Source organism: Bombina bombina, chromosome 4 (genome assembly GCF_027579735.1).
Source record: "Bombina bombina isolate aBomBom1 chromosome 4, aBomBom1.pri, whole genome shotgun sequence".
Taxonomy (NCBI): Eukaryota; Metazoa; Chordata; class Amphibia; order Anura; family Bombinatoridae; genus Bombina; species Bombina bombina.
The window spans coordinates 1,145,486,004-1,145,498,996 of record NC_069502.1 but is presented as its reverse complement, the minus strand read 5'-3'; positions in this window follow the sequence as shown (position 1 = coordinate 1,145,498,996).

The following is a 12,993-nucleotide window of genomic DNA, read 5'->3' as shown; positions in this document are numbered from 1 at the left end:
AGTGTACATATATATATATATATATATATATATATATATATATATATATATATATATATATATAAAATGAAGACAGTTAGTACGTGAAGGAATAAAAGGTATATAATCAACAATGCCTAGGGTTACCCTATCAATATAAGGATCTAAGAGTCACATTAGGTGTTGTATCAAGCGTTTATCTCAAAGGAATTAACTGGAATTAACTGTAGCTAATACTACACACTCATGATGTAAAAGACCATCATTGTTAAAGAATATCTATCTCATTTAATAAAAATTATAGATAATACCTAAAATTAGAACTATGCTAATTAGACCCACTATTAGTCTGCATAGAAAAAAAAATATATAATTCAATTCTTAGACACTCTCGAAACGTACATTAGGATGAAGTGTCAGAAAAAAACTATAAACAGACTTATAATAGTGTAACAATAATTGTTCATTTATAAATGACTAATAAATGACTAATAAAAAAGCTGTCAAAAAGCCGCGCACCAAGTACGGGGCGATGAGCAGCGGACTGTTGTTAACTAACAGTCATCGATCTCGCTGCTATTCGGCTTTTTCCCAGCTTTATTTGTATACTGTCACTAAGCACTGCTACTATACTAAACTGTTTAACCCCTATCCCGCCGCTCCCAGACCCTGCAGCAACTAAATAAAGTTATTAACCCCTAAACCGTCGCTCACTGAGCCCACCACCACTCTAATAAAGTTATTAACTCCTATTCCTCCGCTCCCGGAGCCCACCGCCACCTACATTATGTTATTACCCCCTAATCTGCCGCCCCCTACACCGCCGCCACCTACATTATACTTGTTAACCCCTAATCTGCCACCCCCTATACCGCCACCACCTACATTATACTTATTAACCCCTAATCTGCCGCCCCCTACACCGCCGCCACCTACATTATACTTGTTAACCCCTAATCTGCCACCCCCTATACCGCCACCACCTACATTATACTTATTAACCCCTAATCTGCCACCCCTATACCGCCGCCACCTACATTATGTTATTAACCCCTAATCTGCTGCCCCCTACACCGCTGCCACCTACATTATGTTATTAACCTCTATCCCGCCGCTCCCGGAGCCCATCGCAACTAAATAAAGTTATTAAACCCTAAACCGCCAGCCCCCCACATCGCCATAAACTAAATTAACTTATTTACCCCTAAACCTAACAACCCGCTAACTTTATATTAAATATTAACTCATCCCTATCTTATAATCAATTTAAACTTACCTTTAAAATTACATTAAACTATATTAAATTAATAATTAATCTACCCTAGCTTTTATAATAAAATTACATTAAACTATATTAAATTAATAATTAATCTACACTAACTTTTATAATAAAATTACATTAAACTATATTAAACTATTAATTAACCTACCCTAACTATTATACTAAAATTAAATTAAACTATATTAAATTAATAATTAATCTACCCTAACTTTTATAATAAAATTACATTAAGCTACAAATTAAATTAACTATATTATATATTTAAACACCTATCCCAACTCAAATAATTTAAATCTACACTAAAAAATTACTAAATTACAAAAAACTAACAACTTAGTTACAAAAAATAACAAACACTAACGGCTAGATTACAAGTTGTGCGTTAGGGTAAAAAAGCAGCGTTAAAAGGTTCTAACGCTGCTTTTTTACGCCTGCTGGTATTAAGAGTCTTGCAGGTTTAGGGTCAACGCACACTTCTTTGGCCCTACCGCAAAATGACTTACGTAAACTTCATAAAGTCTTTTTTCTATGGGACTTCCATAGCGCCGGTATTACGAGTCTGTCCTGGGAGGCCAAAAAGTGAGCGGTAGACCCTACCCTGTCAAGAGTCCTAACGCATTTAAAAGTCAGTAGTTATGAGTTTTATGGTAAAACGCTGTAGCATAAATCTCATAACTAAAGTGCTAAAAAGTACACTAACACCCATAAACTACCTATTAACCCCTAAACCGAGGCCCTCCTGCATTGCAAACACTATAATAACATTTTTAACCCCTAATCTGCCGCTCCAGACACCACCGCCAAATACATTATATTTATTAACCCCTAATCTGCCGCCCTCAATGTCGCCGCAACCTACCTACACTTATTAACCCCTAATTTGCCGCCCCCAACGTCGCTGCCACTATAATAAACATATTAACCCCTAAACCGCCGCACTCCTGCCTTGCAAACATTAGTTAAATATTATTAACCCCTAATCTGCCGTCTCTAACATTGCCGCCACCTACCTACATTTATTAACCCCTAATCTGCCACCCCCAACGTCGCCGCCACTATATTAAAGTTATTAACCCCTAAACCTAAGTCTAACCGTAAACCTAACACTCACTAACTTAAATATAATTAAAAGAAATCTAAAAAAATATTCCTATCATTAACTAAATTATTCCTATTTAAAACTAAATACTTACCTGTAAAATAAACCCTAAGCTAGCTACAACATAACTAATAGTTTATTAACTATTTACTACTATATACTACCTAGCTAAAATAAATACAAATTTACCTGTAAAATAAAATCTAACCTAAATTACACTAGCACCTAACACTACACTATAATTAAATATATTAACTAAATTAAATAAATTACCTAAATTAAATTAAATTAGCTAAAGTACAAAAAAAACAACAACACTAAATTACAGAAAATAATAAACAAATTACAGAAATTTAAACTAATTACACCTAATCTAATAGCCCTATTAAAATAAAAAAGCCCCCCCCCCAAAAAAAACAAAAAAAAACAAAACCCTAGCCTAAACTAAACTAAACTAAACTAAACTACCAATAGCCCTTAAAAGGGCCTTTTGCGGGACATTGCCCCAAAGTAATCAGCTCTTTTACCTGTAAAAAAAATACAAACAGCCCCCCAACAGTGCAACCCACCACCCACACAACCAACCCCCAAATAAAATACTAGCTAAAAAAAACTAAGCTCCCCATTGTCCTGAAAAGGGCATTTGGATGGGCATTGCCCTTAAAAGGGCAGTTAGTTCTTTTGCAAGCCCAAACCCCTAATCTAAAAAATAAACCCACCCAATACACCCTTAAAAATCCCGAACACTAACCCCCTGAAGATTGACTTACCGGGAGATGTCTTCATCCAAGCCGGGCAAACTGGTCCTCCAGAAGGGCAGAAGTCTTCATCCAAGCCGGGCAGAAGTGGTCCTCCAGACGTGCAGAAGTCTTCATCCAGACGGCATCTTCTATCTTCATCCATCCGGCGCAGAGCGGGTCCATCTTTAAGACATCTGACGCGGAGCATCCTCTTCATCCGACGACTAAAACAGAATGAAGGTACCTTTAAGTGACGTCATCCAAGATGGCGTCCCTTAGATTCCGATTCGGAATTAAGGTAGAAAAAATCCTATTGGCTGATGCAATCAGCCAATAGGATTTAGCTCGCATTCTATTGGCTGATTGGAACAGCCAATAGAATGCAAGCTCAATCCTATTGGCTGATTGCATCAGCCAATACGATTTTTTCTACCTTAATTCCGATTGGCTGATAGAATTCTATCAGCCAATCGGAATCTAAGGGACGCCATCTTGGATGACGTCACTTAAGGGTACCTTCATTCTGTTTTAGTCGTCGGATGAAGAGTATGCTCCGCGTCAGATGTCTTAAAGATGGACCCGCTCTGCGTTGGATGGATGAAGATAGAAGATGCCGTCTGGATGAAGACTTCTGCCCGTCTGGAGGACCACTTCTGCTCGGCTTGGATGAAGACTTTTGCCCGTCTGGAGGACCACTTCGCCCGGCTTGGATGAAGACGTCTCCCGGTAAGTCGATCTTCAGGGGGTTAGTGTTAGGTTTTTTTAAGGGTGTATTGGGTGGGTTTTATTTTTTAGATTAGGGTTTGGGGCGGCAAAAGAGCTAACTGCCCTTTTAAGGGCAATGCCCATCCAAATGCCCTTTTCAGGGCAATGGGGAGCTTAGTTTTTTTAGCTAGTATTTTATTTGGGGGGGTTGGTTGAGTGGGTTGTGGGTTTTACTGTGGGGGGGGGGTGTTTGTATTTTTTTTCACAGGTAAAAGAGCTGATTACTTTGGGGCAATGCCCCACAAAAGGCCCTTTTAAGGGCTAATGGTAGTTTAGTTTAGGCTAGGGTTTTTTTTTTATTTTGGGGGGGCTTTTTTATTTTAATAGGGCTATTAGATTTGGTGTAATTAGTTTAAATTTCTGTAATTTGTTTATTATTTTCTGTAATTTAGTGTTTTTTTGTACTTTAGCTAATTTAATTTAATTTAGGTAATTGTATTTAATTTAGTTAATTTATTTAATTATAGTGTAGTGTTAGGTGTTAGTGTAACTTAGGTTAGATTTTATTTTACAGGTAAATTTGTATTTATTTTAGGTAGGTAGGTAGTAAATATTTAATAACTATTTAATAACTATTCTACCTAGTGAAAATAAATACAAACTTGCCTGTAAAATAAAAATAAATCATAAACTAGCTATAATGTAACTAGTAGTTATATTGTAGATAGCTTAGGGTTTATTTTACAGGCAAGTATTTAGTTTTAAATAGGAATAATTTAGTTAATGATAGGAAAATGTATTTAGATTTCTTTTAATTATATTTAAGTTAGTGGGTGTTAGATTTAGGGTTAGACTTACGTTTAGGGGTTAATAACTTTAATATAGTGGCGGCGACATTGGGGATGGCAGATTAGGGGTTAATAATATTTAACTAATGTTTGCGAGGCGGGAGTGCGGTGGTTTAGGGGTTAATATGTTTATTATAGTGGCGGCGATGTTGGGGACGGCAGATTAGGGGTTAATAAGTGTAGGTAGTTGGCAGCAACATTGGGGGTGGCAGATTAGGGGTTAATAAATATAATGTTGGTGTCGGCGATATTGGGGGCAGCAGATTAGGGGTTCATAAGTGTAATATTAGGGGTGTTTAGACTCAGGGTTCATGTTAGGGTGTTAGTTGTAAACATAAAATGCATTTCCCCATAGGAATCAATAGGGCTGCTTTAGTGAGTTTTACGCTGCTTATTCGCAGGTGTTAGACTTTTTTTCATCCGGCTCTCCCAGTTGATTCCTATGGGGAAATCGTGCATGAGCACGTTACACCAGCTCACCGCTGACTTAAGCAGAGCTGGTATTGAAGTGAGATTTGGAACTACATTTTTCTCAACGCTCACTTTTTGTCTTTTAACGCCGGGTTTGTAAAAACTCGTAATACCAGCGCTGCATGTAAGTGAGCGGTGAGAGAAAACTGCTCGTTAGCACGTATAGCCTCTAACGCAAAACTCGTAATCTAGGCGTTTGTTACACACAAAAAATAAACACTAAGTTACAAAAAATAAAAAAGAAATTAACAAAAGGGCCTAAGGGACGCCATCTTGGATGACGTAATTTAAAGGAACATTCATTCCAAAGAAGACGTCGATGGAAGAGGATGCTCCGCGTTGGATGTCTGGAAGATTGAGCCGCTCCGCGCCGAATGCATGAAGATAGAAGATGCCATCTGGGTGAAGACTTCTGCAGGCTTGGATGAAGACTTCCACCGCTTGGATGAAGACTTTTGTCGGCTTCTTGGAGGATGGATGTTGGATCTTCAAAACTGTAAGTTGATCTTCAGGGGTTAGTGTTAGGTTTTTTAAAGGGTTTATTGGGTGGGTTTTATTTTTAGATTAGGGGTTTGGGTGCAATAGAGCTAAATGCCCTTTTAAGGGCAATGCCCATCCAAATTCCCTTTTCTAGGCAACGGGGAGCTTAGGTTTTTTAGTTAGGCTTTTATTTGGGGGGTTGGTTGTGTGGGTGGTGGGTTTTACTGTTGGGGGGTATTTGTATTTTTTATTTACAGGTAAAAGAGCTGATTTCTTTGGGGCAATGCCCCGCAAAAGGCCCTTTTAAGGGCTATTTGTAGTTCATTGTAGGTTAGGATTTTTTTTATTTTGGGGGGCTTTTTATTTTCATAGGGCCCTTAGATTAGGTGTAATTAGTTTAAATCTTTGATAATTTATTTTTTATTTTTTGTAACTTACTATTATTATTATTATCATTTATTTGTATAGCGCCGCCAAATTCCGTAGCGCTGGGTACAATGATAGGGGTATACAATGACAAAAATTTGTGATAAAATACAAAACATAACAAAACTAAACAAATCTAGTACAGGACGAAGAGGGCCCTGCTCCGGAGAGCTCACAGTCTATAGGTTTAGGGTGCAGAGACATAAGGTTGGGGTAGATTGTTACATCGTTTGTATTTGCAGCAGTGAAACTAATAAGGTATACCAAAGCGCCAACTATACGAAGGCTGGGTCTGGACCTAATGCAATATTGTCAAATGATTACAATAAACAATTTATTGAGTACACAAATAAGTTAAAAACATGGATCCATGTATAAACAATCAAATTTATACAACAATAATAGCTAAATGAATAGTTAAAACAAATAGTTATGTAACGGATATAGCATTTAAAATTGTGCAAACATTGCTCTTAAAAATATTCATAAAAAATTCCAAATTTAGTATAAGGCTCACAACAGAAATTCAACTTTGTGTTTACCATATACACATACACAAATTTATACAGCAATAATAGCTAAATGAATAGTTAAAACAAATAGTTAAATAGCAGATATGGCATTTAAAATTGTGCAAACAATACTCTTAAAAAATATTCCTAAAAAATTCCAAATTAAGTATAGAGTCTTGATAAAGGTCTCTTTGTGACCGAAACGCCTCGACTGGTAAGCACAATTTCATTTTCTATTGATCTAAAAACAATCTACACCATCATATCTTTCTTTTACAGAAGGATCATCCAGGGATTATAACAAAATATTTGCCAAGAAGATAGAATTTTGGGTTTGAAAACGGCTAGCAAGTACTGACACTGCTATTCAGTATAAAACACTTGGAAAATCACCATAACTATTGCTGTTAGGATTCACAACACTTTAAGGATTATTGTTTTTTCTTAAAGAGACACACTACTTATTATAATTTATTGTTGGATTATTTTTTCTATTAAGTTTTCACTGTTGGACTATTTTTTGGACTATTATTTACATTTATATAAGTTACTATTGGAACACACCACAATGTTTTTGTAAATTTTAGTTTTTTCATTTTTCACAATCTTTGTTCTTAATTCACGTTTTTTGAAGATCAACCTATTTTTTGACCATTAATATCTTTTGTACACTAATTTTTGCACACAACTTTTTGATACACATTCTTTACATTGGCTTATTGCTGTCACAATATTTTTTACTTGACAATGCGTATGTGGTAAACACACAGTTAAAGGTCTTACTCAGAGCCTTACACATTAGTCACTATGGCAATATTTAGTATTGCATAGAATCGAGAACATTATTGGTTAGATAATATTATATAACTGACTAATATATTTCACCTATTATATGTATGTGGTAAACACAAAGTTGAATTTCTGTTGTGAGCCTTATACTTAATTTGGAATTTTTTAGGAATATTTTTTAAGAGTATTGTTTGCACAATTTTAAATGCCATATCTGCTATTTAACTATTTGTTTTAACTATTCATTTAGCTATTATTGCTGTACAAATTTGTGTATGTGTATATGGTAAACACAAAGTTGAATTTCTGTTGTGAGCCTTATACTAAATTTGGAATTTTTTATGAATATTTTTAAGAGCAATGTTTGCACAATTTTAAATGCTATATCCGTTACATAACTATTTGTTTTAACTATTCATTTAGCTATTATTGTTGTATAAATTTGATTGTTTATACATGGATCCATGTTTTTAACTTATTTGTGTACTCAATAAATTGTTTATTGTAATCGTTTGACAATATTGCATTAGGTCCAGACCCAGCCTTCGTATAGTTGGCGCTTTGGTATACCTTATTAGTTTCATCTTTCCATTTTGACAACTAGGTGTCAAATTATCAAAGCCAGAGGTCTTATTTAGTAGGCGCTAGGCGTACTCACTATCAATATTTGCAGCAGTGAGTCAGGCAGTTCATGTACATGTATTAGTTTGTTTCGGATGAGGGATGGAGGAGAGATGGTAAGCCTCTCTGAATAGGTGAGTTTTCAAAGAGCGTCTGAAGCTATACAAATTTGGATACAGTCTAATGGAGTGGGGTAGAGAGTTCCAGAGAACAGGAGCAGCACGTGCGAAGTCTTGGAGGCGGGAGTGGGACGTGGAGATAACAGGATTGTAGAGACGTAGGTCAGAGGTTGATCGAAGAGGACCGGATGGGGAATATTTTGCGATGAGAGAGGAAATATAGTTGGGAGTTAGTCTGTTGAGTGCTTTGTAGGTTAGGGTTAATACTTTAAATTGTATTCTGGAGAGTATGGGGAGCCAGTGTAGAGACTGGCAGAGTGGAGCAGCTGATGTAGATCATAGACTTAGGTGGATGAGTCTAGCAGAAGCATTCATAATAGATTGGAGGGAGGAGAGGCAGTGTTTTGGAAGGCCATTTAGGAGTAGATTGCAATAATCAATGCGTGACAAAATAAGGGAATGAATAAGTATTTTTGTAGTTTTTTGAGTAATTAAGGGACTAATTCTGGAAATGTTGCGTAGGTGTGAGCGGCAGGATTTGGTAAGCACTTGTATATGTGAGTTGAATGTGAGTTCTGAGTCTAGTGTGACCCCAAGGCAGCGGACCTGGGGTGAGATGTTGAGAATAGAGTCTCCAACCATCAGAGAAATGTCAGGTGTTGGATTTCTCGAAGAGGGGGGGATAAGAAGCAGCACAGTTTTGGACAGATTGAGTTGGAGTTAGTGTGAAGACATCCAAGAGAAAATTGCAGAGAGGCAGTCAGTAATCTGGTTGAGTAAAGAGGGAGAGATATCAGGAGAGGAAAGGTAGATTTGGGTATCATCAGCATATAAGTGGTACTGGAATCCAAAGCAGGCTATAAGTTTTCCAAGGCAGGATGTATAAAGAGAGAAAAGCAAGGGGCCCAAGACAGAGCCTTGCGGTACTCCAACTGAGAGAGGCATAGAATCACAAGATATGTTGTTAAAGAAAACTGAAAACGAGCGGTTTGACAGATATGATGCAAACCAGGAGAGGGCTGTGTCTCGGATGCCAAATGAATGTAGTATTTTTAGGAGGAGAGGATGGTCAACTGTGTCAAAAGCTGCGGACAGGTCAAGAAGAATTAGTAAGGAGTAATGGCCTTTTGCTTTAGCTGATAACAGGTTATTTGTTACTTTAGCAAGAGCGGTTTCTGTTGAGTGTTCAGGGCGGAAACCAGATTGTAGTGGCTCGAGTAAGGAGTTAGTTGTGAGAAATTGAGTTAGCCGATTATAGACTAGTTGTTACAATAATTTTGAAGCAAATGGGAAGTAAGGAGACCGGTCGATAGTTAGAAGGCATGGAGGGGTCCAGCGAGGGCTTTTTTGGGGATTGGTATGATTGACGCATGCTTGAATGTGTCAGGAAATGTGCCAGTGGTGAGAGATTGGTTAAAGAGATGAGCTAGGCTAGGGGTTAGTGAAGCAGAGAGAGAGAGAGGGAATAAGTCAGATAGTGCCGAATTTGCATTCGGAAAACATCTGTAATGACGTAAGCATTGATCTGTGTCGGACTGAGACTGGCAGATCGTATGTTACGTTACAAAATTCTACTTTTGCCGGTCTGTAGGCTTTGATAAATAAGGCGAATCAAGCTCGTCACAATTACGCTGCGGAATTCCAGCATATATTTGCGGTTGACGGCTTCATAAATAGGCCTCATGGTATGCAAGATACATTTTCTATTTTACAGATATATAGGAATATCTATTTAAAAATACTTAGAACATATTCCCCTATTTGAAGACAATTAGAATGTGAAATATTTAGAGTAAATACACTGTTAAACACTATTAAATATGAATATAAGGAGCAACATTCAAGGGAGTTTAATTGACTCCTCTTGCCTCCCCCCTACCCATATTTAGAAACAATCATTTCTGTTATTCTGAAGAAAAATTGGTAAAAAAAAAAAAGTTGTTTTACAAAATAAAATCATTTTAATAGCATAGGTAAAATACAAGAACAAAAAATGATCTTTTATCCATAAAATGGCCGTTCCTGTTACACGGCCTCAAACTTTATTTTTTAAAAGTCATTTAAGTAACATGGTTGCAAAAAACATTAAGAAACAAATGGAAATAATATGTTTTTCAGATTCACCCTGAGGAGAAAGTTAACAAGAGTGAATATAAGTCTTTGTGGAGTGGAAAATGTGTGATATAATTTAGCTCCATGGTCTTTAATGTGCTCCCTGAAGGCTGCCTTTGAAGGAAAAGCTTCATCAGTTAAATGTAATGTTATTTTTATTTGCAGTTTTTGATTGTATATTAGATCCCTCAAGGGCAAGTTATTGCTTCTTCTCAATTGTTAGAGCAATAAATTAATAGATGGACATAATGCCAGGTCTATCTGTTCTCAAATATTCATGAACTACAGAACCTTTTTACAATGTTCCAATCCTCTCACAGCAACACAAATCTAATTGAAACCAATTTAGCTATTGGAGTTATCTATTGCTTTATAATGAAATAAATTTATGGCACACTTACGCACTGTGCTAAAAAAGATTTCCGATATATTACTCTGTTAGGGCCTTAAGAAAGTGACAACTAAAATATGGTGTCTTGAATGTAGCTGGTTTTGGATGCGTTGATGCACTATATCTGCAATGAAAACATAGAATAGAGATAACATATTATTTTCTAATGTTGGAGCTGTAGAAATGGCAATCAGAATATTACAGTTAAAGGGATAGGAAAATCAAAATTAAACTTGCATGATTCAGATAGAACATGACATTTTAAGAAACTTTCAAATTCACTTCTTTTTGAAAATTTGCTTCTCTTGGAATCTGTTGGCGCTCTTCAAATAACCGATAATAATAATATCCCTTGTTGAAATTGAATACGCACATATCCTTCATTAGTGGGAGCTAGCTGCTGATTCGTGCCTGCACACATTTGTCTTTTGTGATTGGCTAACTAGATAAGTTTAGCTAACTGCTATTAGTGCAATGTTGTTGCTTCAGCAAAGGATAACAAGATAATGAAGCAATTTTGATAATAGAAGTAAATTGGAAAGTTGTTTAAAATTGTATGTTCTATCCAAATCATGAAAGAAAATGTTGGTGTTTATTGTACCTTTAAAGGCACATTAATGAAAAAATTTAATTCAACATAAAATATTTAATCATGAGTGGTATAGATTTGTAATTCATTTAAATTTTTTAGATAGTTTTTTTTCTTTTTACTGTAGTGAGAAAAAGTGTGCATCCTTCTTGGTCTGACCCATGTTCACTGCTGCCCGATATCCCATTGATTCCTATGGTAATCTTTATACCTAACACCCTAACATGTACCCCGAGTCTAAACACCCCTAATCTGCCCCCCCTACACCGCCGCCACCTACATTATACTTATTAACCCCTAATCTGCCGCACCGCCACCGCCGCCACCTACATTATACTTATTAACCCCTAATCAGCCACCCCCTACACCGCCGCCACCTACATTATACTTATTAACCCCTAATCTGCCGCCCCTACACCGCCGCCACCTACATTATACTTATTAACCCCTAATCTGCCACCCCTTACACCGCCACCACTATATTAAATTTATTAACCCCTAAACCTAAGTCTAACCCTAACCCTAACACCCCCTAATTTAAATATAATTTAAATAAATCTAAATAAATATTCCTAGCATTAAATAAATTATTCCTATTTAAAACTAAATACTTACCTATAAAATAAACCCTAAGCTAGATACAATATAACTAATAGTTACATTGTAGCCAGCTTAGGGTTTATTTTTATTTTACAGGCAAGTTTGTATTTATTTTAACTAGGTAGAATAGTTATTAAATAGTTATTAACTATTAAATAACTTCCTAGTTAAAATAAATACAAAAGTACCTGTCAAATAAAACCTAACCTAAGTTACAATTACACCTAACACTACACTATAATTAAATTAATTCCCTAAATTAAATACAATTAAATACAATTATCTAAAGTACAAAAAACAAACAAACACTAAATTACAGAAAATAATAAACAAATTACAAGATTTTTAAACTAATTACACCTAATCTAATCCCCCTAACAAAATAAAAAAGCCCCCCAAAATAAAAAAGCCCTACCCTACACTACATTACAAATAGCCCTTAAAAGGGCCTTCAGCTCTTTTACCTGTAAAAAAAATTACAAATCCCCCCAACATTAAAACCCACCACCCACACAACCAACCCTACTCTAAAACCCACCCAATACCCCCTTAAAAAAATCTAACACTAACCCCTTGAAGATCACATTACCGGGAGAAGTCTTCACCCAACCGGGCCGAAGTCCTCAACGAATCCGGCAGAAGTTGTCCTCCAGACAGGCAGAAGTCTTCATCCAGATGGCATCTTCTATCTTCATCCATCCGGCGTGGAGCGGCTCCATCTTCAAGACATCCGACATGGAGCATCCTCTTTGGCCGACGTCTTCTTGCTGAATGAAGGTACCTTTAAGTGACATCATCCAAGATGGCATCCCTTAGATTCCGATTGGCTGATAGAATTCTATGCAAGCTCAATCCTATTGGTTGATTGGATCAGCCAATAGGATTGAACTTAAATCCTATTGGCTTATTGCATCAGCCAATAGGATTTTTTCTACCATAATTCCGATTGGCTGAGAGAATTCTATCATCCAATTGGAATCTAAGGGATGCCATCTTGGATGACGTCACTTAAAGGTACCTTCATTCAGCAAGAAGACGTCAGCCAAAGAGGATGCTCTGTGTCGGATGTCTTGAAGATGGAGCTGCTCCACGCCGGATGGATGAAGATAGAAGATGCCATCTGGATGAAGACTTCTGCCCATCTGGAGGACCACTTCTGCCGGATTCGTTGAGGACTTCGGCCCGGTTGGGTGAAGACTTCTCCTGGTAAGGTGATCATCAAGGGGTTAG